Here is a 27,936-nt window from a genome sequence, read left to right as displayed (position 1 = left end):
TGGATTAATATAGTTAGCCATGCAGTAATCTCGCTTATAGCTGCTATTAATATTTCAAGGTATTTTCCAATATCTTAACTGGAATATATTTATACACTTAGTATGCAATTACTGATCCGATATATATTAACATATATTCTTTCTAATATATGTGCCAACCCCACGTCCAAGGAGCGGTGGCTGCGCGGGCACAGGAGGGCCTAGAGAAGCTATCCCACGTTGAAGGTCAGGAAGGGTGGTGGTGAGGAGATACCCTTCGTCCAAGGTAAGGAGCAGTGGCTGCGCTTTGCTGGAGCAACCGTGAAGAGATACCCCAAGCCCAAGGTAAGAGAAACCCAAGTAAGACGGTAGGTGTTGCAAGAGAGCATCAGAGGGCAGACACATTGAAACCATACTCACAGAAAACTAGTCAATCTAATCACACTAGGACCACAGCCTTGTCTAACTCAATGAAACTAAGCCAAGCCTGTGGCGCAACCCAAGACGGGCGGGTCATGGTGGAGAGATCTGACAGAAAGTGGTCCACTGGAGAAGGGAATGGCAAACCACTTCAGTATTCTTGCCTTGAGAACCCCATGAACAGTATGAAAAGGCAAAATGATAGGATACTGAAAGAGGAACTCCCCAGGTCAGTAGGTGCCCAATATGCTACTGGAGATCAGTGGAGAAATAACTCCAGAAAGAATGAAGGGATGGAGTCAAAGCAAAAACAATACCCAGCTGTGGATGTTTCTGGTGATAGAAGCAAGGTCCGATGCTGTAAAGAGCAATATTGCATAGGAACCTGGAATGTCAGGTCCATGAATCAAGGCAAATTGGAAGTGGTCAAACAAGAGATGGCAAGAGTGAATGTCGACATTCTAGGAATCAGCGAACTCAAATGGACTGGAATGGGTGAATTTAACTCAGATGACCATTATATCTACTACTGTGGACAGGAATCCCTCAGAAGAAATGGAGCAGCCATCATGGTCAACAAAAGAGTCCGAAATGCAGTACTTGGATGCAATCTCAAAAAAGACAGAATGATCTCTGTTCATTCCAAGGCAAACCATTCAATATCACAGTAATCCAAGTCTATGCCCCAACCAGTAATGCTGAAGAAGCTGAAGTTGAACGGTTCTATGAAGACCTATAAGACCTTTTAGAACTAACACCAAAAAAAATATGTCATTTTCATTATAGGGGACTGGAACGCAAAAGTAGGAAGTCAAGAAACACCTGGAGTAACAGGCAAATTTGGCCTTGGAATACAGAATGAAGCAGGGCAAAGACTAATAGAGTTTTGCCACGAAAATGCACTGGTCATAACAAACACCCTCTTCCAACAACACAAGAGAAGACTCTATACATGGACATCGCCAGATGGTCAACACCAAAATCAGATTGATTATATTCTTTGCAGCCAAAGATGGAGAAGCTCTATACAGTCAGCAAAAACAAGACCAGGATCTGACTGTGGCTCAGACCATGAACTCCTTATTGCCAAATTCAGACTTAAATGGAAGAAAGTAGGGAAAACCACTAGACCATTCAAGTATGACCTAAATCAAATCCCTTATAATTATACAGTGGAAGTGAGAAATAGATTTAAGGGCCTAGATCTGGTAGATAGACTGCCTGATGAACTATGGAATGAGGTTCGTGACATTGTACAGGAGACAGGGATCAAGATCATCCCCATGGAAAAGAAATGCAAAAAAGCAAAATGGCTGTCTGGGGAGGCCTTACAAATAGCTGTGAAAAGAAGAGAAGTGAAAAGTAAAGGAGAAAAGGAAAGATATAAGCATCTGAATGCAGAGTTCCAAAGAATAGCAAAGAGAGATAAGAAAGCCTTCCTCAGCAATCAATGCAAAGAGATAGAGGAAAACAACAGAATGGGAAAGACTAGAGATCTCTTCAAGAAAATTAGAGATACCAAGGGAACATTTCATGCAAAGATGGCCTCGATAAAGGACAGAAATGGTATAGATCTAACAGAAGCAGAAGATATTAAGAAGAGATGGCAAGAATACACAGAAGAACTGTACAAAAAAGATCTTCACCACCCAGATAATCATGATGGTGTAATCACTCACCCAGAATCAGACATCCTGGAATGTGAAGTCAAGTGGGCCTTAGAAAGCATCACTAAGAACAAAGCTAGTGGAGGTGATGGAATTCCAGTTGAGCTATTTCAAATCCTGAAAGATGATGCTGTGAAAGTGCTGCACTCAATAAGTCAGCAAATTTGGAAAACTCAGCAGTGGCCACAGGACTGGAAAAGGTCAGTTTTCATTCCAATGCAAAAGAAAGGCAATGCCAAAGAATTGCACAATTGCACTCATCTCACAGGCTAGTAAAGTAATGCTCAAAATACTCCAAGCCAGACTTCAGCAATACGTGAACCGTGAACTTCCTGATGTTCAAGCTGGTTTTAGAAAAGGCAGAGGAACCAGAGATCAAATTGCCAACATCCCCTGGATCATCAAAAAAGCAAGAGAGTTCCAGAAAAACATCTATTTCTGGTTTATTGACTATGCCAAAGCCTTTGACTGTGTGGATCACAATAAACTGTGGAAAATTCTGAAAGAGATGGGAATACCAGACCACCTGACCTGCCTCTTGAGAAATCTGTATGTAGGTCAGGAAGCAACAGTTAGAACTCGACATGGAACAACAGACTGGTTCCAAATAGGAAAAGGAGTACGTCAAGGCTGTATATTGTCACCCTGCTTATTTAACTTCTATGCAGAGGACATCATGAGAAACGCTGGGCTGGGAGAAACACAAGCTGGAATCAAGATTGGCGGGAGAAATATCAATAACCTCAGATATGCAGATGACACCACCTTTATGGCAGAAAGTGAAGAGGAACTAAAAAGCCTCTTGATGAAAGTGAAAGTGGAGAGTGAAAAAGTGGGCTTAAAGCTCAACATTCAGAAAACGAAGATTATGACATCTGGTCCCATCACTTCATAGGAAATAGATGGGGAAACAGTAGAAACAGTGTCAGACTTTATTTTTTTGGCTCCAAAATCACTGCAGATGGTGACTGCAGCCATGAAATTAAAAGACGCTTACTCCTTGGAAGGAAAGTTATGACCAACCTGGATAGCATAATCAAAAGCAGAGACATTACTTTGCCAAAAAAGGTCCATCTAGTCAAGGCTATGGTTTTTCCTGTGGTCATGTATGGATGTGAGAGTTGGACTGTGAACAAGGCTGAGCACCGAAGAATTGATGCTTTTGAACTGTGGTGTTGGAGAAGACTCTTGAGAATCCCTTGGACTGCAAGGAGATCCAACCAGTCCATTCTGAAGGAGATCAGCCCTGGGATTTCTTTGGAAGGAATGATGCTAAAGCTGAAACTCCAATACTTTGGCCACCTGATGCAAAGAGTTGACTCATTGGAAAAGACTCTGATGCTGGGAGGGATTGAGGGCAGGAGGAGAAGGGGACGACAGAGGATGAGATGGCTGGATGGCATCACTGACTCGATGGACGTGAGTCTGAGTGAACTCTGGGAGTTGGTGATGGACAGGGAGGCCTGGCGTGCTGGGATTCATGGGGTCGCAAAGAGTTGGACACGACTGAGCGACTGAACTGAACTGAACTGACTGATTCTTTCTAATTACTAGACAATTCACTTTTATATGGCAGAGATAACCATATATACTTCTGTCTTGCCCCTAGGATCATGTGAACAGTCTTACTCTCTACCATAGTATAGCTGTCAGAGGTTTGAATTGCTTTTATTTTTCTGGAAAATTTCCCTGAATATTCTCCATTAATGTCATCATATTATATGGAACTAATAAACAAGAAGTGAGAGTACTTCAAAGGCCCTATTATACAACAACAACAACAACAAACCCAGGAACAGTTGTCCTCTAGAAAAGGTGAATTGCTATTGAAACTCTAACTAATATTCCACTTTGGGGTCAACATCATGTGAGGATGTCCTTTAGGATGTGGTCCAGGTGCATAACAATGGCCACGATGTGGTAGTGTTTCAGTAGGTGAAATGTACAGGTCTGGAAATCTAGAACTAGAAATATGATTGCACCCCCCCACACACAATGACTTTAAATATTTCACTTATGGAATTTGTATTTACTAATCTGTCACATTAGAGATCCTTGTTTCCAAGAAGGAAATATTTCTTCCAGATACAAACAAAGGTCACTATGTCCATAGAACCTGAAATGACAGCTACTACTTAACTACCTTGAGCTCTTCATATCATCAGTGCAAAGGGCAGAAAATAAATGCTAGTGAAAGTAATCAAGTCTGATCAACATGACAATATCGGGATGCTGCCACACAGTGGGGGATTAGGATTAGTGTGTATGGATTCACAAATTTCTTGGTGCTTTCATTCCCAATGATAGTGGCAACTGGGCACTTAAAGCAATGATAACCCATCAAAGACAATATAACTAAGGGCCTTTTAGTTATCCTTCTGGTGTAAAGGTCTGTGTCATCCTACTAGGCATGAATCCAAGACCAGCTTGGCTGAAAGAGTGGGAGGAGGGAGACAGTGACTCAGTTAAGATCTCAAGATCAATGGTAATAGTCTTGCAGTGTGTTTCACTAACCCTCTGAATATTAAAGTTTCCCCCAAAATAGTTGGTTTCTACCTAGGAAGGAATTCTGACCTATTAAACTTGTATCTCCATTCACTGGGAAGAATCAAGATCACCATATTCTCACAAAATGGAGCCTCATCAGCTATTTTGGAGGCTTAAAATGGAGGAACCAGCAAGTTAATTCTTTTCTTCCCAAAGATATTCTGACCTGAGATGAACTTTATATAGCTTCCAGGTGAATATTACCCAAGACTGATTGCTGTTTTAGTGCCGTCTCGGTAATTATGGTGTAATGTGTCATCTTGGTTCAGCTCAACAACATTTTCCGAAATTCTCTTCCCTCTGTTTCTGGTTGCATGGGTGCATGCATGCTCAGTCATGTCCTACTCTTCGCGACCCCATCATGTCCTACTCTTTGTTGACTTTAGCTTGCAAAACTCCTCTGTCCATGGGATATTCTAGGCAGAACACTGGAGTGCATTGCCATTTCCTTCTCTAGAGGATCTTCTGACCCAGGGATTGAATTTGCATCTCTTCAGTTCAGTTCAGTCGCTCAGTCATGTCTGACCCTTTGTGACCCTATAGACTGAAGCACACCAGGCCTCCCTGTCCATCACCAACTCCCGGAATTTACCCAAACCCATTGACTTTGCCAAAGATGTTGACTGCGTGGATCACAATAAACTGTGGAAAATTCTGAAAGAGATGGGAATACCAGACCACCTGACCTTCCTCTTGAGAAACCTATATGCAGGTCACGAAGCAACAGTTAGAACTGGACATGGAACAACAGACTGGTTCCAAATAGGAAAAAGAGTATGTCAAGGCTGTATATTGTCAACCTGCTTATTTAACTTATATGCAGAGACATCATGAGAAACGCTGGACTGGAAGAAGCACAAGCTGGAATCAAGATTGCTGGGAGAAATACTAATCACCTCAGATATGCAGATGACACCACTTTTCTGACAAAAAGTGAGGAGGAACTAAAAAGCCTCTTGATGAAAGTGAAAGAGGAGAGTGAAAAAATTGACTTAAAGCTCAACATTCAAAAAACTAAGTTCATGGCATCTGGTCCCATCACTTCATGGAAAATAGATGGGGAAACAGTGGAAACAGTGTCAGACTTTATTTTTCTGGGCTCCCAAATCACTGCAGATGGTGATCGCAGCCATGAAATTAGAAGATGCTTACTCCTTGGAAGGAAAGTTATGACCAACCTAGATAGCATATTCAAAAGCAGAGACATTACTTGGATAACAAAAGTCCATCTAGCCAAGGCTATGGTTTTTCCAGTAGTCACGTATGGATGTGAGAGTTAGACTGTGAAGAAAGCTGGGCGCCGAAGAATTGATGCTTTTGAACTGTGGTGTTGGAGAAGACTCTTGAGAGTCCCTTGGACTTCTAGGAGATCCAGCCAGTCCATTCTAAAGGAGATCAGCCCTGGGATTTCTTTGGAAGCAATGATGCTAAAGCTGAAACTCCAGTACTTTGGCCACCTCATGCGAAGAGTTGACTCATTGGTAAAGACTCTGATGCTGGGAGGGACTGGGGGCAGGAGGAGAAGGGGATGACAGAGGATGAGATGGCTGGATGGCATCACTGACTCAATGGACATGAGTCTGAGTGAACTCCGGAATTTGGTGATGGGCAGGGAGGCCTGGCGTGCTGCGATTCATGGGGTCGCAAAGAGTTGGACGCGACTGAGCGACTGAAATGAACTGAACTGATTTCCATTGAGTCAGTGATGCCATCTAACCACTTTATCCTCTGTTGTCCCTTTATCCTCCAACTTTCAATCTTTCCCAGTATCAGGCTCTTTTTGGATGAGTCAGTTCTTCACATCAGGTGGCCAAAATATTGGAACTTCAGCTTCAATATCAGTCCCTCCAATGAACACTCAGGCCTGATCTCCTTTACAATGGACTGATTGGATCTCCTTGCAGTTCAGGGGGCTCTCAAGAGTCTTCTCCAACACCACAGTTCAAAAGCATCAATTCTTCAGCGCTCAGCTTTCTTTATAGTCCAACTCTCACATCCATACATGACCACTGGGAAAACCATAGCCTTGACTAGATGGACCTTTGTGGGCAAAGTAATGTCTCTGCTTTTTAATATGCTGTCTAGGTTGGTCATAACTTTCCTTCCAAGGAGTAAGCGTCTTTTAATTTCATGGCTGCAGTCACCATCTGCAGTGATTTTGGAGCCCAGAAAAATAAAGTCTGACACTGTTTCCTCTTCTATTTGCTATGAAGCGATGGGACCAGATGTCATGATCTTAGTTTTCTGAATGTCGAGCATTAAGCAAACTTCTTCACTCTCCTCTTTCAGTTTCATCAAAAGGCTCTTTAGTTCTTCAGTTTCTGTCATAAGGGTGGTGTCATCTGCGTATCTTAGGTTACTGATATTTCTCCCGGCTATCTTGATTCCAGTGTGTGCTTCCTCCAGCCCAGCGTTTCTCATGATGTAGTCTGCATATAAATTAAATAAGCAGGGTGACAACATACAGCCTTGACACACTCCCTTTCATATTTGGAACCAGTCTGTTGTTCCATGTCCAGTTCTAACTGTTGCTTCCTGACCTGCATACAGGTTTCTCAAGAGGCAGGTCAGGTGGTCTGGTATTCCCATCTCTTTCAGAATTTTCCATAGTTTATTGTGATCCACACAGTCAAAGGCTTTGGCATAATCAATACAATAGAAATAGATGTTTTTCTGGAACTCTCTTGCTTTTTCAATGATCCAGCAGATTTTGCAATTTGATCTGGTTCCTCTGCCTGGGCTAGCCAAAAGAAAAATTTGAGTAAGAATTGTTCATATATTCTATAGGTTTGTTACACATATATGTATATAGATACAGATATGTATGTATAGCCTTTTGTATCCTGTCAATTACTAAAGAGGCTAGTGTATTAAAATTTTCAACTATAATTATGACTTTTTTTCACTTCTTTAATTTTTTAAGATTCTGCTTTATCTGTTTTAAAATCATTACTAGGTGGACACACATTTATAATTGTTATGCAGTTCTAATAAATAGCTTTTTAAAACATTTTAACAATTCTGGTAGGTATGTAGTCATGTCATGTTGTGCCTTTAATTTTTTTTTTTTTCCTACGACTAATGATGTTGACCATCTTCTCATATGTTTATTTGCCATCTGTATGTCCTCTTCCATAAAATATCTATCATGCTTTTTGCACATTTCCAGTTGGGTTTTTGTTTTTGTTTTTTTTTTTTTTCATTTTTAGTCTCATCCAAGTCTTAGTGAATGCTCTTTTATCCTCTCCATAATATAGCTGGACAGTCTTGTGAAGTACTGTCCAAGACTATTTCTCGTCCACCTATCTTCCTTGCAGGGAATTTCTTGTCTGTTGGGAGGGGGAAGGGCTACAGAAAGGCAGTGTCTCATTCTTCTCCCTGCTTGTGGTGAGACATGGGACCTCCCACCCCACCACCCTTCCTCAGCGTAGCCTATAAAACCACCGCTTAACTGCACTCTAAAGATGGCTCCTTCATAGCTGAGTAATATACTAATGGTGCTGTCATCTGGCCACTAAGCCGCATGACATTCTGTGAGATTAGGGTCACAGGTAGCTGAAACCATGCTAATCTTGCTTCTGCTTTACTTTGTGTAAGTAATAAACTGTCTAAATTCATTTAGGTTCTTTGTTTTTTTGCTGACTGAACATATGGAAATGTAGCAAGCCAGCCTAGCAGCTGCTACCAACTGCTAGTCAGGAGCTGCTTAACCACTTGACAATATTCATTAACCTTCTATACAAACATCACTTCTCTTACCTATAAATGCCTTTGCTTCATTTATCTCCCTGCCAATGTTCTTGCCTCCCGCAAATCTCTGTCTTACTTGAAAGTAAAGTAGGTTTTCTAAATGCAAACCCAGTATTGTTTCCCCAGTTAAACGTTTTCAACTGATGGATAAAGTGAAACATTTTACCATGTCTTAGACAATTCAGGTTGCTATAACAGAATATCATAAACTGGGTGGCTTATAAACAACGGAGAAGGCAATGGCGCCCCACTCCAGTACTCTTGCCTGGAAAATCCCATGGATGGAGGAGCCTGGTAGGCTGCAGTCCATGGGGTCGCTAAGAGTCGGGCATGACTGAGCGACTTCACTTTCACTTTTCACTTTCATGCATTGGAGAAGGAAATGGCAGCCCACTCCGGTGTTCTTGCCTGGAGAATCCCAGGGAGGGGGAAGCCTGGTGGGCTGCTGTCTATGGGGTCACACAGAGTCGGACACGACTGAAGTGACTTAGCATAGCATAGCATATAAATAACAGGAATTATTTCTTAGGTTTTGGAGGCTGAGAAGTCCAAGATTAAGATGCTGGCAAATCAACAATGTCTGTTTAGGGCCCACTTCCTGGTTCAGAGTCTTCTTGCTTGGTTTCCTGGTGGCAAAAGAAATGAAAGTTCAATGAAATATTTGATAAGGGCATTAATTTCAATCAGAGGCTTAGATGGTGCAGTGGTAAAGAACATGCCTGCCAATGCAGGAGACATAAGAGACATGGATTCGATCCCCAGAGGTAGGAAATAGCAATCCACTTCAGTATTATTCCCTGGAAAATTCCATGGACAGAGAAGCCTGGTGAACTGCAGTCCACATGGTCACGAAGAGCTGGACATGACTGAGCAACTGCACACACACAGTTCATTCATGAAATCTCCAACCCTCATGACTTCATCACCTCTCAAAGACCACATCTTCATTAGGATTGTAACATACGAATTTCTGTGGGGACACATTCAGTCCATAATCCTGTGGCTTACAACAACTTCCAGGATTTGCCTTTTGACTACTTTGATGCTTTTTAAAATTTTTCCACAGTTTGTTGTATGATTCACACAGTCAAAGCTTTAGCATAGTCAGTGAAGCAGAAGTAGATATTTTTCTGGGATTCTCTTGCTCTTTCTATGATCCAAAGGATGTTGGCAATTTGACCTCTGGCTTCTCTGCCTCTTTTAAATCCTGCTTATACATCTGGAATTCTTGGTTTAGGTACTGTTGAGGTCTAGCTTGGAGGATTTTGAGCATGAACTTGCTAGCGTGTGAAATGAGTGCAAGTGTACAGTAGTTTGAACATTCTTTGGCATTGCCCTTCTCTGAGATTGGAAAGAAAATCAACCTTTACCAGTCAAGTGGCCAATGCTGAGTTTTTCCAAATCTGCTGGCCTAATGAATGCATCACTTTAACAGCATCATTTTTTAGGATTTGAAATAGCTCAGCTGGAATTCCATCACCTCCACTAGCTTTGATTGCAGCAATGCTTCCTAAGGCCCTCTTGATACTGAACTCCAACGTGTCTGGCTCTAGGTGAGTGATCACACCATGGTGGTTTTCCAGGTCATTAAGATCCTTTTTGTACAGTTTGTCTGTGTATTCTTGCCACCTCTTCATAATATCTTCTGCTTCTGTTAGGTCCTTTATCGAGCCCATCTTTGCATGAAATGTTCCCTTGGTTTCTCTAACTTTCAGGAAGAGATCCTTAGTCTTTCCTATTCTATTGTTTTCCTCTATTTCTTTGCACTGATCACTGAGGAAGGCTTTCTTATCTCTCCTTGCTATTCTTTGGAACTCTGCATTCAAATGGATATATCTTTCCTTTTCTCTTTTGCCTTTAGCTTCGCTTCTTTTCTCAGCTATTTATAAAGCTTCTTCAGACAATCATTTTGCCTTTTTGCATTCATCTTGTTTTGTTGTTGGGGATGGTTTTGGTCACTGCCTTCTGTACAATTTTATAAACCTCTGTCCATAGTTCTTCAGGCACTGTCTATCAGATCTAATCCCTGAATCTTTGGGTCACAGCAAACTATGAACAATTCTTAAAGAGATGGGAATACCAGACCACCTTACCTGCCTCCTGAGAAACTTTTATGCAGGTTAAGAAGCAACAGTTAGAACTGTACATGGAACAATGGACTGGTTCCACATTGGGAAAGGAGTATGTCAAGGCTGTATACTGTCACCCTGCTTGTTGAAATTATATACAGAGTACATCATGTAAAATTCTGGGCTGGATGAAGTACAAGCCAGAATCAAGATTGCCGGGAGAAATATCAATACCTCAGATATGCTGATGACACCACCCTTATGGCAGAAAGCAAAGAGGAACTAAAGAGCCTCTTGATGAAGGTGAAACAAGAGAGCTGGCTTGAAACTCAACATTCAAAAAACTAAGATCCTGGCATCTGGTCCTATCAATTCATGGCAAATAAATGGGAAAACAATGAAAACCTTGAGCGACTTTATTTTCTTGGTCTCCAAAATCACTGTGGAAGGTGACTGCAGCCATGAAATTAAAAGACACTTGCTCCTTGGAAGAAAAGCTATGACAAACATAGACAGCATATTAAAAAGCAGAAACATGACTGTTCTGTAAAGGTTCATATAGTCAAAGCTATGGTTTTTCCAGTAGTCATGTATGGATATGAAAGTTGGACCATAAAGAAAGCTGAACGTCAAAGAATTGATGCTTTTGAACTGTGGTGTTGGAGAAGACTCTTGAGAATCTTCATTGGAAGGACTGATGTTGAAGCTGAAACTTCCAAACTGTGGCCACCTGATGTGAAGAGCCTACTCATTGGAAAAGAGCCTGATGCTGGGAAAGTTTGAAGGCAGGAGGAGAAGGGGACAATAGAGGATGAAATAGTTGGATGGCATCACTGACTCAATGGACGTGAGTTTGAGCAAGCTCTGGGAGATGGTGAAGGAAAGGGAAGTCTGGTGTGCTGCAGTCCATGGAGTCTCATAGAGTTGGACATGACCGAGCAACTGAACAACAAACAACATTTGCCACAGGAGAGGAGGATTTGAGCCTTGGGTTGGGGAGATATCCTGGTGGAGGAAATGGCAACCCACTCTATTTTTCTTGCTTGGAGGATCCCACAAACAGAATTGCCTGGCAGACTACAGTCCATGGGGTTGCAAGAGTCATACATGACTGAGAAACTGAGCATGACCTTGAGCCACCTCATATTTTCCTTTTACAGTTTAAGTTCTAGTGGAGTTGAATATATTCTCAATTTTGGAGGCAAGATACTTATGTCAGATTTTAGGTTTTGAACATGTTTAGTCCTTACCAATCCTGAGCCAAAATATGGCAGCAGACATGAAGCTGGGCAGAAAGGCACAGCAATATTGGATTCACTTGGAAAACTGCAGTCTTGCCTTGTTTATCTGACTTAATGAGGTGACTGTATATTTCTAAAGTATATTCAGCAACTCATGATTTTCGTGCAACAAATATCACACTTCTTATTTATTAATGGGCTACAGGAGACTTCAAGTCCAGAGCCACATCTTATTTTTATTTCCAGGAAAAACAATGACTTGTTCACTTCTCCAATTTTATAAAACCTCAGGAATGATTACAGGGAGCTGATTTAAAAACATTTTGATTAAGTAGTACGTGCAACATTATGTAAAGGACTTTAAGACTAATTAGGACCTATCTGATCCAGCACTTTGCTGCAGTTTTGAAAAGCCAGCAAATGATTTATGTTGATATGGGTTAGCATAAAAGTCTAGACTGCAAATGAAATGTTTCTTTTTTTTCTTTGAAACTATATTCTCTGCTTCTTCCACCTTCCTCAAACTCTAAAAACTAGATAGGCCTTTGTAAATATTTTTCTTTTTTTTTTTTTCAATACATGATTTGTTATTGTTTAGCTACTGAATTGTGACTGACTCTTATGTGACCCCATAGACTGTAGCCTGCCTGGCTCCTCAGTCCATGGGATTTCCCAGGCAAGAATACTGAAATAGGTTGCCATTTCTTTCTCTAGGGATTTTCTTGATACCCCAAAATGAAAACAAGAATGAAGTTATCAACTAATTTACCCTTGATGGGTTATTCCTTAATAGGAAACTCACAAAGATAGGAAGGCTAACGTTATGTAAAAGTCAGGAGATCTTGAAGAGTGATGTTTAGAGGTTAAGATGTTATTTTAACACTTGTGAGGGAAAATATGATCCTTCTTAGTGATAAGGAAGACATTTGTGACTCACCCACTTTAATACATTTAATGTGCATCTGGTACTTGGCAGGGTTGGTTGAAGTAAAAATAAGAGTGCAGAGAGCATAAATGTGGAAGAATGAATGCAGTATGCTTTGAATTGCAAAATCCCCTCGGTAGGAAATGGAAATACATTTTAATTATCACTTTAGAAATACTGCTTTCATGCTTGGGTTATTTGTTAAAAACATTCTCTTCAGGTAAGAGAGTTACATTAATGACTATTAAAATTCAGCAGATATTCCTGGGTACTCTTTTCACTGTATTCATGATGCTGAGTTATGATTTAGTGATATCATATGTTTAGGGCCAAAAAATGGGATTAGGAAAATTGCTCAAAGCCAGGATTGTAAATTTTCACCAGAACAATCAAGTAGGCAGCTATGGTAAATGACATTTACTTTGACTTCTGAATACATTATTTGAATGAAAATGACTTAATGCCATACCCCTAAATTTATGTTCTACTGCTGAGATATGTTTCTTAAAATGAGTATACCTGTGCCAGTATACTACAGTTTAAAAAAATCAGTACGTTTTACAGTCTCCATTTTTAATTTTGGTATCTGGTAACATTGATACACAGTCAAAAACTGTTGGCTAGTTTTAATTGTCATTGTGTAGGGTTAAAAGTGTTAGTTATTCAGTCGTGTCAGACTCTTTTGCGACCCCATGGATTGTAGCCTGCCAGGCTCCTTTGTCGGAGAAGGCCATGGCACCCCACTCCAGTACTCTTGCCTGGAAAATCCCATGGACAGAGGAGCCTGGTAGGCTGCAGTCCATGGGGTCGTGAAGAGTCGGACACGACTGAGCGACTTCACTTTCACTTTTCACTTTCATGCATTGGAGAAGAAAATGGCAACCCACTGCAGTGTTCTTGCCTGGAGAATCCCAGGGATGGGGGAGCCTGGTGGGCTGCCGTCTATGGGGTCGCACAGAGTAGGACATGACTGAAGCGACTTAGCAGCAGCAGCAGCAGCAGCAGCAGCAGCAGCAGCAGGCTCCTTTGTCCATGGAATTCTCCAGGCAAGAATAGTGGGTTGTCATTCCCTTGTCCAAGGTGACATATAATTTTAATCTCTATATTTAATTTTGCACATTCTCTGCAGATTCCATTTTTTTCAAATCTCCCAAATCATTCACCAACAGAAATTGTAGTTAAAAGTGACAGCTAACGCTGTAAAGAAATAATTACATGATCACAAGGAAGTCCAGTTCAATTTCATTTAAAATATGACACTAATTGCATGCATATATTTTATCCATTTAACTTAAAAGAAAATATTGTTAGGAAAAGTGTATTGATAATCATCATGTTAGAACCCAAACTGTAACAGTAATCAACTGGTATGGAATTTGTATTTTAAAATACATGCCTGGTCTACAGTGAATGTTCCTGATTGCAATCTGACGTGAAGTTCATCAACTCAGACAGTTGTCTGGGTTGCTTCTTTTAGAGGACCCTGCTGAATACTAGTGTTTCAAATTTCACAATAAAAATAATTTTATCTTTTGGCCAGGTTTTAATGTCAAAAAACCAAAACATGGCTTAGACAAACCATACTCATATTCTACAGAAATTTTTCTTGCAATATTATAATACTGTACAATTCCCTTTCTATTATAGAAATATGAACTATGTGAAACTTTATTTCTTTTCCAGTAATTTTGCATTAAAATTTTGACATACGGAAGCAAGGTTTTTGAATGTCAATTTTGACTGTCACTTTGTAAGTTTGTTACCTTGATCAAATCATATTAACCCCTCCAGACGTTTATACATAATTTATACATTATGCTTTCCTATTTATACTAGGAAGGGGTTGGATAAGATCACTAATAAGATTTATTTAGTTCTCAGAAGTTATAATCTTATAACAAGGAATGAGACAAAACAAAACAAAAATTATACCATAGGTACAAAATAAAAATTGTACCATAAAATTTTGTATGACTTACCATGTGATTTTAAAGAAAGTTTTCTTAGAAGTTTTATTGATGTAATGAAATTAATGAAGATAAGAGGAGAAGGTGGTGACAGAGGATGAAATAGTTGGATGGTATCACTGACTCAATGGACATGAATTTGAGCAAACTCCAGGAGATAGTGAAGGACAGGGAAGCCTGGTGTGCTGCATTCATGGGGTTGCAAAGAGGTGGATGTGACTTAGCTACTGAACAACAACAGCAAAGAAATCAATGCTACTTTCTTAACATTTAATTACAATTATCATATTAGCTTTATTTTCATTAAATAATAAAATATTACTTTTTCGGTGGAAGTACATTTTAAAGAGAAATAATAAATTTTTTTCTGAAAAAAAAGTCACAAAAATTTACCTTTTTGAATGGTATCTTTCTAGAATTGATATTTTGTAAAACATAATAACATCTTGGACTAAGGACAATTGATGTCAGCAGTTGAATATGCCATTAGATTTGACATGAGTGGAATGCGATGCTCATTTTTGTCATCTGCAGGTCACTGTGACACATGGTCAGGATGACACTAGGTGAGAGAGAGACAAGATAAGCAATTTAGCATCCAGAGGATGCTTTGTGTTCAATCAGACCTCTTTGTTCTGACTTAAATAGAGAGCTTGCTTTTACTCTAAAAAATGCAAAATCAACTAATCATCTGAAAGTGAAATGTCTTTAGAAGTGAAAGCGTTCTTTAATCTGATAATTATAAAAATGCCAATCACTGATTACTCCATATAGTTTGAAGTATTCTTTGGCTCATGTAACATGAAGTGTTTATTTTGCTATTTTTGTTCAATTTTGTTCACATTTTTATTTTAAGCATCATTCAATGGAGCAATGATTTCAATGACCTCAGCTGTCTACATGGCAGAGAAATTTGTTTCTGCTTTTATCCATGTTGAGTTAGAGTGAGGACAGAATTTCTCTTTGGATCCATGAGAACTTATTTATGTACAGTTGTAGAAGAAGGGCACTATTAACTGCAAAATAAATCCATTAAAGCCCCCAACACAGTGTTCTAGTCATTGTCAGATTTACTACACATTCAGGGTTTTTAAGTTGAATGAGCTTATTTCAAGAGTAAGTCTAAATATTTTTTCAGAAAATGAAAGTGATTGTACAGAGACTCTTAACCTGTTTTTCATTATCATTGGTGATTTTGTAGACAGAATCTTATTTAGCATCATTTGAACTAAGACAAGTGGTTAATTTTCTATTGTTTCAAATCACGTTGAAATTATATATATATATACACACACATATGCGCATATATGATAACCTAAATAATATTTTGATGACTATTAATCATTTAAAGATTGGAAGCAGAAAACTCAATTTTATAGATTTATGAATATAGTTCCTACTCAGGTTTAATTCTTATATTTAGATTTATATAATGCTTTTCCTTAAGATTTAAAATCTTTGCAGAATTATTGTCCTTCCTGGTTATTGATTTGTAGACTATTTTATAAAGTATATATTTTATAAATTATCTATTATCAAAAACAGTATTTGGTAGTATATATATATATATATATATATATATATCATGTAATTTCAGTTTTTCTATATAATTTTATAAATGCAAAGGGAGGTTGCAAAAAAAGTAAAGATTGGAAGCAATTTCTAATTACTAAGCCTCAGAAGAAATAACATTTAAAAAGCCCAAATTAACTTATTTGGGCTTTTTTATTCTAGTGACCTTTGAAATTAGATTATATTAGAATAACAATTTAGCAAATTGCATGCCTCAATTAAGGCTGAAGATATGAGATCAAAAAGTAGAATAAAAATAAAGCATGTTGAGTTATGTGCCAAATTTGGAAAATATTCAGTTTTATATTCTGATCATACCTAATTTTGGCTTCAGGTCTTAGATTGTTTTCCCCTAAATCATTTAAAATCAAAGAATCTGAGAGGGAGCCACATTTATTTAGAGACTTCTGCTTCCAGCTTCCTGATTGATTGGATATTATACAAACAAAACCCTTTTTTATTTGCTATAATTTGATCCTGGGTAAATTTTAGCATGCTTATGTTTAAATGAGTGCCTGAGCTTGTAATGAAGTAAGAAAGTTAAACAGCAGATTAAATAAGAATAGTTTACTAAAACCAAAGCAGTATGCATTAAGCAATCAAAAGCTAGGGGATGTTCCTAAAAGCAATGCATAATCAGGTATACAGATCTTGAAAACAAATGATATAGTGCATAACATTGTAAATCAACTATATTTCAATAAAAATTAAAAAAAATGTTATAGCATGTAGGAAATGGTACATTATTCTTAGGCCCATTCAACATAGTTTTGAAAAATTTGGCCACAGCAATCAGAGCAGAAAAAGAAATAAAAGGAATCCAAATTGGAAAAGAAAAGTAAAACTCTCACTGTTTGCAGATGACATGATCCTCTATATAGAAAACCCTAAAGACTCCACCAGAAAATTACTAGAACTAATCAATGAATATAGTAAAGTTGCAGGATATAAAATCAACACACAGAAATCCCTTGCATTCCTATACACTAATAATGAGAAAATAGAGAAATTAAGGAAAGAATTCCATTCACCATTGCAACAAAAAGAATAAAATATTTAGGAATATATCTACCTAAAGAAACTAAAGGCCTATATACAGAAAAATATAAAACACTGGTGAAAGAAATCAAAGAGGACACTAATAGATGGAGAAATATACCATGTTCATGGATTGGAAGAATCAATATAGTGAAAATAAGTATACTACCCAAAGCAATTTATAGATTCAATGCAATCCCTATCAAGCTACCAACGGTATTCTTCACAGAGCTAGAACAAATAATTTCACAGTTTGTATGGAAATACAAAAAACCTCGAATAGCCAAAGCAATCTTGAGAAAGAAAAATGGAACTGGAGGAATCAACCTGCCTGACTTCAGGCTCTACTACAAAGCCACAGTCATCAGGACAGTATGGTACTGGCACAAAAACAGAAATATAGATCAGTGGAACAAAATAGAAAGCCCAGAGATAAATCCACTCACATATGGACACCTTATCTTTGACAAAAGAGGCAGGAATATACAATGGATTAAAGACAATCTCTTTAACAAGTGGTGCTGGGAAAACTGGTCAACCACTTGCAAAAGAATGAAACTAGAACACTTTCTAACACCATACACAAAAATAAACTCAAAATGGATTAAAGATCTAAACGTAAGACCAGAAACTATAAAACTCCTAGAGGAGAACATAGGCAAAACACTCTCCGACATACATCACAGCAGGATCCTCTATGACCCACCTCCCAGAATATTGGAAATAAAAGCAAAAATAAACAAATGGGACCTAATTAACCTTAAAAGCTTCTGCACAACAAAGGAAACTATAAGCAAGGTGAAAAGACAGACTTCAGAATAGGAGAAAATAATAGAAAATGAAGCAACTGATAAACAACTAATCTCAAAAATATACAAGCAACTCCTACAGCTCAATTCCAGAAAAATAAATGACCCAATCAAAAAATGGGCCAAAGAACTAAATAGACATTTCTCCAAAGAAGACATACAGATGGATAACAAATATATGAAAAGATGCTCAACATCACTCATTATCAGAGAAATGCAAATCAAAACCACTATGAGGTACCATTTCACACCAGTCAGAATGGCTGCAATCCAAAAGTCTACAAGCAATAAATGCTGGATAGGGTGTGGAGAAAAGGGAACCCTCTTACACTGTTGGTGGGAATGCAAACTAGTACAGCCTCTATGGAGAACAGTGCGGAGATTCCTTAAAAAACTGGAAATAGAACTGCCTTATGATCCAGCAATCCCACTGCTGGACATACACACTGAGGAAACCAGAAGGGAAAGAGACACGTGTACCCCAATGTTCATCGCAGCAGTTTATAATAGCCAGAGCATGGAAGCAACCTAGATGTCCATCAGTAGATGAATGGATAAGAAAGCAGTGGTACATATACACAATGGAGTATTACTCAGCCATTAAAAAGAATGCATTTGAGTCAGTTCTAATAAGGTGGATGAAACTGGAGCCTATTATACAGAGTGAAGTAAGCCAGAAGGAAAAACACCAATACAGTATACTAACGCATATGTATATGGAATTTAGAAAGATGGTAACAATAACCCTGTATATGAGACAGCAAAAGAGACACTGATGTATAGAACAGTCTTTTGGACTCTGTGGGAGAGGGAGAGGGTGGGATGATTTGGGAGAATGGCATTGAAACATGTATAATATCATATATGAAATGAGTCTCCAGTCCAGGTTCGATGCACGATACTGGATGCTTGGGGCTGGTGCACTGGGACGACCCAGAGGGATGGTATGGGGAGGAAGGTGGGAGGAGGGTTCAGGATGGGGAACACACACATGTATACCTGTGGCGGAATCATTTTGATATATGGCAAAACCAATACAATATTGTAAAGTTAAAAAATAAAATTAAATAAAAAAAAATAAAATTGAAAGAATTTTACATTAAAAAAAAATAGCAATAATTAACAAGTGAAAATCCCTTAACACTTCTTCCCACTGCATCTTGATATCACAGTCACCAAGGAATAGACAACACAAGCAAGCACTGGATGGAAATAACCTTTACTTAACACAGGTAAAAGACAAAGCAAGGTTCAGCTGTGGTCTTCAGTACCCCATAGCCAGCTGTTCTCTCCCTCAGCTGATGCAGGACAATTTGCCTACAAACACCCCTCTCAAGCCACAGTAGAAGCACCTCTTCTTTCCACAGAGGACAGATGTAACAGTGGGGTTGAGCAGGTCCTATAAGATTAACACACTTAAGCAGGACAAAAGAGCCCACATTGACATAAAACAGAGAAATAGTCCCATACAAGGTGCTGAGCCTAGCACAGCCCATGGGGGCTTTTCCTAAGGAAGTATTTTAGGCCCAAGGCCAAGCTTATGTGGCTGAGCAGAATTCAAAAGACTGTGCACATGAGACTGCTTTTCCTATTAAGAACAGAAGAAATATTTAAAACAATAACGATTGAGAATTTCTCCAAATTAACATCAGACACAAAACCACAGACTCAGTAAGACTCAGAGAACACCAAGAAGTCATGATGAATGCCAGAAAAGCTAACCCTAGGTACTCCATTTTCAAACCATGGAAAATCAAAGATAAAGAAAAGCTCCCAATTATACAGTGAAGTAAGCCAGAAAGGAAAACACCAATACAGTATACTAATGCATATATATGGAATTTAGAAAGATGGTAACGATAACCCTGTATCTGAGACAGCAAAAGAGACACAGATGTATAGAACAGTCTTTTGGACTCTGTGGGAAAGGGAGTGGGGGGATGATTTGGGAGAATGGCATTGAAACATGTATAGTATCATATAAGAAACGAATCGCCAGTCCAGATTTGATGTAGGATACAGGATACTTGGGGCTGGTACACTGGGATGACCCAGAGGGATGGTATGGGGAGGGAGGTGGGAAGGGGGTTCAGGATTGGGAACACGTGTACACCCGTGGTGGATTCATGTTGATGTATGGCAAAACCAATACAATATTGTAAGGTAATTATCCTCTAATTAAAATAAATAAATTAAAAAAAAAATTTTTTTTAAAGCTCCGGAAAGAAGTCAGAGGGGAAAACCTTTCCTATAGAAAAGTTGAAATAAGTTGAAAAGTTGAAAGGGTGAAAATAAGAATTACATCTGACTTTTTCTCGGAAATGATGCAAATAAAAAAGGAGGGGAATACATTTGAATCAGTTCTAATGAGGTGGATGAAACTGGAGCCTATTATACAGAGTGAAGTAAGCCAGAAAGAAAAACACCAATACAGTATACTAATGTATATATATGGAATTTAGAAAGATGCTAACAATAACCCTGTGTACGAGACAGCAAAAGAGACACTGATGTATAGAACAGTCTTATGGACTCTGTTGCAGATGGAGAGGGTGGGAAGATTTGGGAGAATGGCATTGAAACATGTATAATATCATGTATGAAACGAGTTGCCAGTCCAGGTTCGATGCACGATACTGGATGCTTGGGGCTGGTGCACTGGGACGACCCAGAGGGATGGTATGGGGAGGGAGGAGGGAGGAGGGCTCAGGATGGGGAACACATGTATACCTGTGGCAGATTCATTGTGATATTTGGCAAAACTAATACAATTTGTAAAGTTTAAAAATAAAATAAAATTTAAAAAAAAGAAAAAAGAAAAAAAAAAGTGTTGAGAGAAAATAAAAGCAACAAACGAACCGAGAATTCCATATTCTGTGAAATTATCCTTCAAAAGTGAAGGAGAAAAGACTTTCTCAAATAAAAATTGAGGAAATTTTTTGCTAGTATACATTATAAGAAATGCTAGAAGTTATTTCGGAGAAGGCAATGGCAACCCACTCCAATATTCTTGCCTGGAAAATCCCATGGATGGAGGAGCCTGGTAGGCTGCAGTCCACGGGGTCGCTAAGAGTTGGACTAAGTGACTTCACTTTCACGCATTGGAGACGAAAATGGCAACCCACTCCAGTGTTCTTGCCTGGAGAATCCCAGGGATAGGGGAGCCTGGTGGGCTGCTCTCTATGGGGTTGCACAGAGTTTGACATGACTGAAGCAACTTAGCAGCAGCAGCAGCAGAAATTATTTACAAAGAAGGAAAATGATATAGGTTAGAAATTTACAACAATATAAAGAGAGGAAAGGCAAAGGAGTAGGCATAAATAAGAAAAAATCTACTGTTTTTCTTATCCTTAGTTGATCTAAAAGGTAAAAAATTTATTCAAAGTAATAATAACAATGTATTATATATACATGTAACTCTTCTCAAGGTGTTAAGTTAGGCCTGTTCCTTAAGCAGCACAAAACTGCTTTGCTTAGAAGGCATTGTCCAGTCTCCATCTACAGTGATTTTGGACATCCATGAAATTAAAAGACTCTCCTTGGAAGAGAAGCTATGACCAACCTAAACAGCATATTAAAAAGCAGAGATATTACTTTGCTGACAAAGGCCCATCTAGTCAAAGCTATGGTTTTTCCAGTAGTCATATATGGATGTGAGAGTTGGACCATAGAGAAAGCTGAGCACTGAAGAACTGATGATGGTTTTGAACTGTGGTGTTGGAGAAGACTCTTGAGAGTCCCTTGGACTGCAAGGAGCTCAAACCTGTCAATGGTTAGGAAATCAGTCCTGAGTATTCATTGGAAGGACTGATGCTGAAGCTGAAGCTCTAATACTTTGGTCACATGATTCGAAGAACTGACTCATTGGAAAAGACCTGATGCTGGGAAAGACTGAAGTCAGGAGAAGGGGACAACAGAGGATGAGATGGTTGGATGGCATCACTGACTCAATGGACATGAGTTTGGGTAAACTCCGGGAATTAGTGATGGACAGGGAGGCCTGGTGTGCTGCAGTCCATGGGGTGGCAAAGAGTCGGAAATGACTGAGTGACTGAACTGAACTGAACTTCCAGACCTTCCAGAACTGGAGATGGAAAGATACCTGAATAAAATCATGGTTGTTTTTTTTTTTAAAAAAGAAGGCATTGTCCAGATTGGAGTCATTCAAAAAGTCATAGCATCCTTTCCAGGAAATTTCTGTGGTTAACAATTTAAGCAGAACTTTCAGATTCATGTTGGATCCTCACATCAAGGAGATTGGATAGTTCATGGCCTGAATTTTCCTTGTTTTATAAAAGAAGACATTGAAAGAAGACCATTGCCCATTGATTTGGGCAAAGTCATAGAGCCTTATTTATTGAACTTGAATGAAAGCAATATCTAGGCAACAACTGTGTCTTATTTATCTTGATCACCCCAGTGCCTAGTAAGTTCCTGGCACATGGTAGATATGCAATTAGTGTAAATGAATTAGTAAATAATCAAATGAATTAAAAATTAACACCTGGATTTATAGCCCTTTGGTCATTCCATTTTATTGAGAGACTTTTATTTATTTATTTTTTAAAATTTTATTTTATTTTTTAACTTTACAATATTGTATTGGTTTTGCCATATATCGAAATGAATCTGCCACAGGTATACACGTGTTCCCCATCCTGAACCCTCCTCCCTCCTCCCTCCCCATACCATCCCTCTGGGTCGTCCCAGTGCACCAGCCCCAAGCATCCAGTATTGTGCATCGAACCTGGACTGGCGACTCGTTTCATATATGATATTATACATATTTCAATGCCATTCTCCCAAATCATCCCACCCTCTCCCTCTCCCACAGAGTCCAAAAGACCGTTCTATACATCAGTGTCTCTTTTGCTGTCTCGTATACAGGGTTATTTTTACCATCTTTCTAAATTCCATATATATGCGTTAGTATACTGTATTGAGAGACTTTTAAACTGAAAAATTTTTGAAACTTTATGTCTCTGCCATGAGCATTTATTACCATTATTCTAAAACGTTATCGCTCAGGATGCACAGTGCAGGAAAACACCTGCATCAAGTTTAAAATTGCTTTGTAGCTGAATATTGTGCATAGATTTCATGCCCTTATCTTATTTTGTTATTTCATGAAAAAAATGCACATTCTCAATAAACATTTCTATTTCCTTGACTTAAACTAGTATCAATTTTAACTTCATCACCTTCTTTTGCTAAATATTCACTTGTTGACTCATTTAAGCTTATGTCTAGACATTACACAGATGCAATACTGATATCTTACTTCGATTAAATGGACAAAGAAATATATATTTATTAGTAGGTTAATAATGATTACTCTTCCGGAGAAGGCAATGGCACCCCACTCCAGTGTTCTTGCCTGGAGAATCCCAGGGATGGGGGAGCCTGGTGGGCTGCCCTCTATGGGGTCACACAGAGTCGGACACGACTGAAGTGACTTAGCAGCAGCAGCAGCATGATTACTCTTCATTTTAAATTTCAACAAAGGTGTAGAAAGTAGTACTAAGCAAATGTATTGTATGAGTTATACAAATTTCCATGGGTTTGTGATAAACTGAGTTCTTCAGATTTAAGATCTATTTTATTCTGAGTCATTTACAACTTAACACTGGCTCTGCTGCCAATCAAAATGACAACTGCAAATTCATTCATGAACTTGATCCGAGAAGAGAAATCCCTACAGATGATTTTAAGTAAAGGGAAAGTAGAGGAGAAAATTACATCTGTAGAAACTAGGTGTTATTGTCCATTATGGTTGCTAAAATTACTAGCAGTTCGTCAGAGAAGTGAGTGAAATGGATCCCAAGAACTGGCTCATAATTTGGAAGCTGAGATTAGAAAGAGAAAGCTTAAGATCCATATGACAAATATATGTGAGCTAGAGTGGCACAGTTTCTCATCTAGAAACAAACAAAAAACACCTGAAAAGAAATCTTAATAGAAAACCTTGAACTTTTGGGAGATTGGCCTGTCAAACTTCATATATGATTTAAGGTAGGAGTTTTTTGATTGCTTCAGGGAGTATAAGGGCTATTGGGTTTACCTAATGAGATTTCATGGAAATAGATGAATTCAAAGGAGAATAATTGCTCTAATATTTTTACCCTTTTCAGCGCTTAAAATCAAGGAAATTACCTATCCATATATACAAGTTCCTCAGTGTGATCCTTTTAAAAATTTAGGGCAGGCATGCAGGATCTTTGATCTTCCTTGTAGTATGTGAATTCCTACTTATGGCATGTGGGATCCAGTTCCCTGATCAGGGGCCCAACTCATACCACCTGCACTGGGGGTTTAGACTCCCAGACACTGGACCACCAGGAAACTCTCTAATAGTAGTAGTTCTGAGGTTGCTAGATCATATATCACTGAATTGTAGGTTTAAATTTTAACATTTAATACATACAAAATAATAGGATTATATATCAGATACATATTTGGGCTTCCCAGGTGGCTCAAAAGAATCAAGAATCCACCTGTCAATGCAGGAGATGCAGAAGATGCAGATTTGATTCTTGGGTTGGGAAGATCCCATGGGGTAGGAAATGGTAACCCACTCCATTATCCTTGCCTGGAAAATTCCATGGACAGAGGAGCCTGGTATGCTGCAGTCCCTGGGGTTGCAAAGAGTTGGACATGACTGAGCAACTGAGCATGCCCCCTTGTACTTACCACCCTGTTCAAGAAAAGACTTGCCAGTACTGTTAAATCTCTTTAACAAATTTTTCCTCTACACAACCTATCTCTCCTCTAGAAGTCCTCATTATCCTAACGTTGTTATTTAGCACTATAACAAATTTCTTTGTGGTTTTCTAAATATGTATGTAACCCTAAGTAATACATACTGTTGTTTTGAATACTTAAATCTTAATTGGTTTCAATATGCAGCTTCATTTTTTTTTTTCTATTCAGCATTGTTTGTAAGATTTATCCATATGCATTCCCTCCCCTATGGTATGAAAATACCATCTATTTACCTATTCCCCTGCTATAGACATTTAAATGGTTTTGCTTTCTTTCTTTCCTGCCTTTCTTCCTTCTTTCCTTCCTTTCCTCCATCACTGCCTTCTTCCCTCCCTCCATCCCTGTTTCCTTCCTTTCTTCTTTCCTTCTTTCATGGTGCTATTTTACACATTCTCCCAAGTGATGGCACCAATCCCCAATTCCACAGCAGTGTGTGAACATTCCTGATGCTTCCCTACTTTTCTACTCTTTGAAATATGACAGCTTAATATAGCAGTTTAAAAGATTTTTGCCAATTTGATTATTATGAAGTGGCATTTCACTGCGATCCTATTTTTTCTATTTTTTGTTAGTTATGTGAAGCATCATTTCCTGTGCTTATTGACCTCTCTTTGTGAACTGTTAATGCAGTGTTTTTGTTGTTTTACTGTTGTTAAAAGTTTAAAAATATGTTTTTAAACGTATGTACTGTATATTGTACATAAGTATGAAAAAGTGAAATTGTCCATCTCTTTTGACCTCAAGAGCTGTAGCCCACCAGGCTCCTCTGTCCATGGAATTCTTTAAGCAAGAATATTGGAATAGGTAGCTATTCTCTTCACCAGGGGCTCTTCCTGACCCAGGGATCAAACCCAGGTCTCTTGCATTTCAAGCAGATTGTTAATTGTCTGAGCCACCAGGAAGCCCGTTCATAAGTTTACATGAATATAAAAATAAATAAAGTTTTTTTCCAATTTTCGGGCTCTTTTCCCACTTTTGTGATTTTTTTTAATGAAAATAACTTTACATTTTAATGCAATCAACATATAGGTGAACACATCACCCCTTCTCATCTCTTTTACTCTCCACATCCTAGGGAGATTTACAGTTTGTTCAAACTATAGAATCCTTACTGTGTCTCCTCCTTATGCCTTTCCTATAGCCTTCATTGTCTTGCCCTTTAGAGTACAGATCTGAAAAATCTGAACCCTAAATGAATTCAATTTTCTTTGTACTCAGCATTTACACTGGGACTCCTAACACAGTGGAGAAAAAAATCCCACAGCAATGATGCTTCACTTATTAGAACTCAGAGTCCTTTCCTTCTTTTGCTCTCCAAGGTAACTATTTCCTGCTGCTTCTTAAATTTAAAACTCTCTTATCCATCTTCACTTTCAGCCTATAGCCCTGCTTATTTCACTAAGAAAAGAGAAACAGTTGGAATAAAGATGCCACATCTTTCCTCCTTCCCAGTACCCAGTGAACTTAAACAGTGTCCAGAGAGCCTTCTTCCCTCCTATAACTATACTGCACTCCTATCTAAAGCTAAACCCTCTATGGGGTTCCCTCCCATCTCATCTGCTTGATTATATTCAAGCATTTCTCCCTTTTTCTATCTATGCACGTTTCCCCTTTCTATTGGACCATTACTATCATTATACACACAAGTAATAAGTTTTAGAAAGAAATTTCTCCAGATTCCACTTCCTCTTCAGCTAGCACCCATTTAGCACTCCATTTCTTATCTCCCTCTTCTGACTTAACACTCAGAAAAGTTGTATACAGTTGCTTCTCTGAGTCTCTGTTTTTATTCTCCTCTTTTTAGGTTTTTATGTTAAAAATTCAAACATATACAAATATAGAGAGAATAGGATAATGAAATTCTATATTCTTACTAAGATTTAACAATTATTTATCTTACTATCTTTATCTACTTGTTTTTCTTCTTCCACCCTTTCTTTCTTTTTCTCTCTCCCCCATTCCCTTTCTTTCTAAGCTAAAGTACATAAAAATTTCAGACACCATATTATTTTTCTTAGCCTTTGACTGTGTGGATCACAACAAACTGGAATATTATTAATGAGATGAGAATACCAGACCACATTACCTGCCTCTTGAGAAACCTGTATGCAAGACAAGAAGCAACAATTAGAACTGGACATGGAATGATGGACTGGTTCAGAATTGGGAAAGGAGTACGTCAAGGCTGTATATTGTCACCCTGCTTACTTATATGCAGAGTACATCATGCAAAATACTGGGCTGGATGAATTACAAGCTGTAATCAAGATTGCCAGGAGAAATATCAGCACTTTAATAGCAGAAAGCAAAGAGGAACTAAAGAGCCTCTTGATGAAGGTAAAAGAGGAGAGTGAAAAAGCTGGCTTAAAACTCAACATTCAGAAAACTAAGGTCATGCATCCAATCCTATCACTTCATGACAAATAGGTGGGAAAAATTTGGAAACAGCATCAGATTTCATTTTCTTGGCCTCCAAAATCACTATAGACAGTGACAGCAGCCATGAAATTAAAAGATGCTTGCTCCTTGGAAGAAAAACTATGACAAACTTAGTATACTAAAAAGCAGAGACATCTCTTTGTTGACAAAGTTCCCTATAGTCAAAGCTGTGGTTTATCCAGTAGTCATGAATGGATATGAGAGTTGGACCATGAAGAAGGCTGAGCACCAACAAATTGATGATTTTGAACTGTGGTGCTGGAGAAGACTCTTGAGAGTCCCTTGGACAGCAAGGAGATCAAACCAGTTAATCCTAATGGAAACAAAACCCTGAATCTTATTGAAAGGATTGATACTGAAGCTGAAGCTCCAGTACTTTGGTCACTTGATGTGAAGAGCTGACTAATTGGAAAAGATTCTGATAATGGGAAAGATTGAGGGCATGAGGAGAAGGGGGCAACAGAGGATGAGATGGTTGGATGGCATCACCAACTCAAAGGATATGAGTTTGAGCAAACTCTGGGAGATAGTGTAGGACAGGGAAGCCTGGCATGCTGCAGTCCATGGGGTTACAAACAGTTGGACATGACTGACTGACTGAACAACAGCAACAGTCAATCTTTTGCTTCCGTACTTAATCATGTCAGCTATTGTCAAAGTCAACTATGACCTCTACATGGCTAAGTCCAATGGTCAGTTCTAACTTCCTCTCATATTTGGCTCATCAGCACCATTTCATAAACTTAATCAC

This window comes from Bos taurus, chromosome 3 (assembly GCF_002263795.3).
Source record: "Bos taurus isolate L1 Dominette 01449 registration number 42190680 breed Hereford chromosome 3, ARS-UCD2.0, whole genome shotgun sequence".
Taxonomy (NCBI): Eukaryota; Metazoa; Chordata; class Mammalia; order Artiodactyla; family Bovidae; genus Bos; species Bos taurus.
Note: the sequence above shows the minus strand (reverse complement) of the source record.